The sequence below is a fragment of the Coregonus clupeaformis genome, chromosome 8 (genome assembly GCF_020615455.1).
Source record: "Coregonus clupeaformis isolate EN_2021a chromosome 8, ASM2061545v1, whole genome shotgun sequence".
Classification (NCBI taxonomy): Eukaryota; Metazoa; Chordata; class Actinopteri; order Salmoniformes; family Salmonidae; genus Coregonus; species Coregonus clupeaformis.
In genome coordinates this window covers 9,013,433-9,019,432 of record NC_059199.1, presented here as the reverse complement: position 1 = coordinate 9,019,432, position 6,000 = coordinate 9,013,433, and the positions used below count along the sequence as shown (strand labels likewise).

Genomic DNA, 6,000 nt, shown 5'->3' with positions numbered 1-6,000 from the left:
CATTGATGCTATGGACTGGCCCGCCCGTTCCCCAGACCTGAATCCAATTGAGCACATCTGGGACATCATGTCTCGCTCCATCCACCAATGCCACGTTGCACCACAGACTGTCCTGGAGTTGGCGGATGCTTTAGTCCAGGTCTGGGAGGAGATTCCTCGGGAGACCATCCGCCACCTCATCAGGAGCATGCCCAGGCGTTGTAAGGAGGTCATACAGGCACGTGGAGGCCACACACACTACTGAGCCTCATTTTGACTTGTTTTAAGGACATTACATCAAAGTTGGATCAGCCTGTAGTTTGGTTTTCCACTTTAATTTTGAGTGTGACTCCAAATCCAGACCTCCATGGGTTGATAAATTTGATTTCCATTGATAATTTTTGTGTGATTTTGTTGTCAGCACATTCAACTATGTAAAGAAAAAAGTATTTAATAAGATTATTTCATTCATTCAGATCTAGTGGCGCAGTGGTCTAAGGCATCGCAGTGCTAACTGTGCCACTAGAGATCCTGGTTCGAATCCAGGCTCTGTCGCCGCCGGCCGCGACCGGGAGACTCATGGGCGGCGCACAATTGGCCCAGCGTCGTCCAGGGTAGGGGAGGGAATGGCCGGCAGGGATGTAGCTCAGTTGATAGAGCATGGCGTTTGCAACGCCAGGGTTGTGGGTTCGATTCCCACAGGGGGCCAGTATAAAAAAAAAATATGTATTCACTAACTGTAAGTCGCTCTGGATAAGAGCGTCTGCTAAATGACGTAAATGTAAATGTAATCTAGGATGTGTTATTTTAGTGTTCCCTTTATTTTTTGGAGCAGTGTATATCTGAAATAGAATCAAATTATAAGAAATATTGACCAAATATATCAGAAATATATCCCAAATATAATGTAATCTATAATCAATATATTCTAAATATATCATAAAAAAAACAATATATCTTAAATATAACAGCGTGTCTCAACTCTGGCCTGCAGTTTGTAAGTAGTGCTGAGAGTCTCCCTTGTATTACAGTTTTTTTCAATTGTTTACACGCGATTTTGAAAACAGAGTTCTTTTTGTCAAAATATAATCACAATTATCCAAACACCACAATCAATTAGCAAAATTCCTAGATTGTTTGCAAAATGACACACTTCAGTCAAAACATACACACTTCAGTCAAAACATATACACATATTTGTGAAAATGCTATTTGTTTTCATTTAACCAACACAGTCATCAATGATCATACACTATTGCAGCCAGTTTCACACTGCTGTGATAAATAAAAAACACATTTGTAAAAAAAAATAAAAAAAAAGATTTTTGGCCAGACATTCTTACTGTATGTGAGAGATAATTTAGGTGACAAAAAATTGTGAGAAACTCACAACATTATTCATGATTTGTTTTGAGATATAAGGAGAATGTAGACAAATACTGTAGGCCTACTATAACCTTACCAAGCACTGCACAACACTTGATGCTGCAGACTGAATATTTCAAGTATTTATTTCAATACTTACAGTATTTCTTACCATAATCAGTTACAGTAATCAACCAACAATGATATCAATTACTGTAAACAAATAAAATCCGTAGACAAATAAAAATTACTGCATGAATTACAGTACATACACTTTGACTCTGAAGAAAAGTAAAGTAAAAGTAAACAGAAATGAAAGAAAACTACTGTAAAAGCAACAAGAATACTGTAACTATCCGTCTCTCCGTCTGGCTGGATCAGGCCATAACATTTCATCCACATCACAGGCTATGTCTTCATTGGCAAGGCACCGTTGGAAGAATCGCCTTGTGTGACGAATGCACCCCTGCACTGAAGCTGCTTCAATAAGATCACATGCCTGTTCCATGGCCTGAATGAGGGGCAAACGGTCATAAGGCCGCAGGTCATATACCTTCCACCGCCACGCTGAAAAAAATTATTCTATAGGATTCAGGAAGGGGGAGTATGGGGGAAGGTATAAAACTTCAAAATCAGGGTGATCATGGAACCAGTTCTGGACTAGAGCAGCCCGATGAAATGAGACATTGTCCCAAACGACAATGTACCGCATCTGGTCCACTTGGTGTAATGCTGTGACAATCTCATGCAATCGGTCAAGAAATGCAAGTATCAGATTTGCATTATAGGGTCCCAGATTTGCATGGTGGTGGAGGACCCCATTTTGTGTGATAGCAGCGCAAAGGGTGATGTTACCCCCTCGCTGCCCTGGCACATTGGTGATTGCCCTGTGCCCAATTACATTTCTCCCTCTTCTTCTTGTTTTTGCAAGGTTAAATCCAGCCTCATCCACATATATAAATTCATGTTGAATTTCAGCAGCATCCATTTGCAAGACTCTCTGAAACACATTAAAGAAAATAGGATGCTATTCAATATCTATAGCACAGTATTTTTTTTGTGACAGAACATTATGAGCAGTGCATGATACCACACCATAGTCAGATGAACAATGCATACCTCCACATACTCATTGCGCAGATGTTTCACTCTCTCTGAATTTCTGTCAAATGGTACCCGATACAGTTGCTTCATGTATATTTGATTTTTCTTTAGGATTCGACCTAATGTTGACAGAGAGACTCGTTGGATGTTATTGAAAATATTGTCATCATTGATGATATTGGCTTGGATTTCTCGTAGCCTGATACAATTATTGGCCAAAACCATGTTCACAATGGCGGCCTCTTGTGCACGACTAAACATAGGGCCCCTTCCACCTTGGTGTCCTCGACCCTCAATCCTATGTAAAAACAAAATAAGATAAAAATAAATAAATATATATATATATATATATATATATATATATATATATATGCAGCCTACTGTCAAATGTCACAGTAAACAATATTGATTATACAAGCTTCAGTTTCAATGTATACTGTGTGGTTAGCTTACCTGTTTTCTCGATGAAATGTCCGAATTACTGACGCAACAGTATTTCTGCTGAGATTTGGTTGAACTCTTTGTCCAGCTTCCATCAGTGTCAGTCCATGGTTGATAACATGGTCAATAAGTGTTGCACGGATTTCTCGAGTCAAGTTTGGTCCTCGTCTTCTTTGTTCAGGTTCTATCAACTCTTCAAGTCCTTCTCTACCTCTTCCTCTACCTAGGTGTCTTCCTCTACCTCCTTATCTTCCTCTACCTTCTTCTCCTCTACCTATGCCTCTTCCTCTACCTCCTTCTCCTCTTCCTCTACCGCCTTCATCTCCTCTTTGAGCTCCCCCTCTCATTCTCACTCTTCTTCTTCTTCTAACTCCTTCCATTTTTGTTGAAGACAGGTGAACTCACCTGCTGCCTTTTATAGCACACCTGAGTGCTGCCTTTTCAAATTAGCACATGTGTGCTTCCACACCTGGTAGATGTGTTTATCCAATTCGTTCATTAGTGTGGTAATTGGCAATCCGGTGCTTTGTAATTAGAAGGAAGTAACCTCACGATCCTTATCTGTGTCTAAGGTGTGAAAATGTGTGTAGAGTTTTACAAATCACTGTGTGTAATGTTTTGCAAAAAGGGTGAGGCGGACATTGTGTGTAATGTTGTGCAAATCTGTGGAGGTGTTTTGCTCAATGGAGTACAATTTTGCTAATTGTGTGGAAATTTTAATTTTAGTGTGTAAACAATCGTAAAAAACTGTATTACCCCCCCTTCCCTTCCAAAAAAAAAAGGAAATTCAACTAACTGCACTAAAAAAGATTCCTCGCAAACAGCTTTTAGGTCTGCATACTTCAAAGAACGTGATGGCAGGCTACTTAGGATTCAAACCTAATTCAAACAGCCTAGTTCACAGTCTGGTCTTTAGCAAGGCTGGCAGTCTCAGATGTTCTATTTAAAAGGCTTCAGTCATACAAAAGTTGTATTTAAATCCGAACTGGTTCTCCAGCAGCTTAGTAAGAATGGCTCACCCTGTGTTCTAGAATGGCTCACCCTGTGTTCTAGAATGGCTCACCCTGTGTTCTAGAATGGCTCACCCTGTGTTCTAGAATGGCTCACCCTGTGTTCTAGAATGGCTCACCCTGTGTTCTAGAATGGCTCACCCTGTGTTCTAGAATGGCTCACCCTGTGTTCTAGAATGGCCTCTTTCCTGTTATTCAGATTATAACCTCTCACTTTCAGTTATTTGAAAAAGAAATAATCTCCATAATATTGCTATTTTAAAAAAACAAGCCATAGAAAACTGGTTGCAATTTCTGTTTAATAAACCAGAAAAGACAGAACAAATATTACAACAAATATTATGGTTAAACTCAAATATACAAATTGATAAAAATAAAAAGAAACGGTATAATCTTTGTTAATGATATCATAAATAGGACTGGTGGAGTTATGTCACACAACCAGCTAACAAAAATATATGGAAATGTCTGCTCTATCCAAAATTACAACCAACTGACAGCAGTATTAATGGAGGATGAAGAAGAGAGAGAAGCTAAGGAACGTGTCTGTCGGCCCTGCATTAAAGACCAACATTTGTAAAAAAAAATATATATATAATAATATATATATATATATATACAGTACCAGTCAAAAGGTTGGACACACCTACAGTGAGGGAAAAAAGTATTTGATCCCCTGCTGATTTTGTACGTTTGCCCACTGACAAAGAAATTATCAGTCTATAATTTTAATGGTAGGTTTATTTGAACAGTGAGAGACAGAATAACAACAAAAAAATCCAGAAAAACGCATGTTAAAATTGTTATAAATTGATTTGCATTTTAATGAGGGAAATAAGTATTTCACCCCTCTGCAAAACATGACTTAGTACTTGGTGGCAAAACCCTTGTTGGCAATCACAGAGGTCAGACGTTTCTTGTAGTTGGCCACCAGGTTTGCACACATCTCAGGAGGGATTTTGTCCCACTCCTCTTTGCAGATCTTCTTCAAGTCATTAAGGTTTCGAGGCTGACGTTTGGCAACTCAAACCTTCAGCTCCCTCCACAGATTTTCTATGGGATTAAGGTCTGGAGACTGGCTAGGCCACTCCAGGACCTTAATGTGCTTCTTCTTGAGCCACTCCTTTGTTGCCTTGGCCGTGTGTTTTGGGTCATTGTCATGCTGGAATACCCATCCACAACCCATTTTCAATGCCCTGGTTGAGGGAAGGAGGTTCTCACCCAAGATTTGACGGTACATGGCCCCGTCCATCGTCCCTTTGATGCTGTGAAGTTGTCCTGTCCCCTTAGCAGAAAAACACCCCCAAAGCATAATGTTTCCACCTCCATGTTTGACGGTGGGGATGGTGTTCTTGGGGTCATAGGCAGCATTCCTCCTCCTCCAAACACGGCGAGTTGAGTTGATGCCAAAGAGCTCGCTTTTGGTCTCATCTGACCACAACACTTTCACCCAGTTCTCCTCTGAATCATTCAGATGTTCATTGGCAAACTTCAGACGGGCCTGTATATGTGCTTTCTTGAGCAGGGGGACCTTGCGGGCGCTGCAGGATTTCAGTCCTTCACGGCGTAGTGTGTTACCAATTGTTTTCTTGGTGACTATGGTCCCAGCTGCCTTGAGATCATTGACAAGATCCTCCTGTGTAGTTCTGGGCTGATTCCTCACCGTTCTCATGATCATTGCAACTCCACGAGGTGAGATATTGCATGAAGTCCCAGGCCGAGGGAGATTGACAGTTCTTTTGTGTTTCTTCCATTTGCGAATAATCGCACCAACTGTTGTCACCTTCTCACCAAGCTGCTTGGCGATGGTCTTGTAGCCCATTCCAGCCTTGTGTAGGTCTACAATCTTGTCCCTGACATCCTTGGAGAGCTCTTTGGTCTTGGCCATGGTGGAGAGTTTGAATCTGATTGATTGATTGCTTCTGTGGACAGGTGTCTTTTATACAGGTAACAAACTGAGATTAGGAGCACTCCCTTTAAGAGTGTGCTCCTAAATCTCAGCTCGTTACCTGTATAAAAGACACCTGGGAGCCAGAAATCTTTCTGATTGAGAGGGGGTCAAATACTTATTTCATTTATAACATTTTTGACATGCGTTTTT

At 40.6% G+C, this 6,000-nt stretch overlaps 1 long non-coding RNA gene across 1 annotated transcript; it reads right to left on the bottom strand.

Moving 5' to 3' along the window:
• Positions 1-1,362: 1,362 nt before the first annotated feature.
• Positions 1,363-3,037, bottom strand: LOC123491498. Its single transcript, XR_006661345.1, has 3 exons — positions 2,902-3,037; positions 2,464-2,746; positions 1,363-2,344 (listed from the first exon to the last, which is right to left on the bottom strand). It is a non-coding gene; the product is annotated as an uncharacterized LOC123491498 (long non-coding RNA).
• Positions 3,038-6,000: the final 2,963 nt, after the last annotated feature.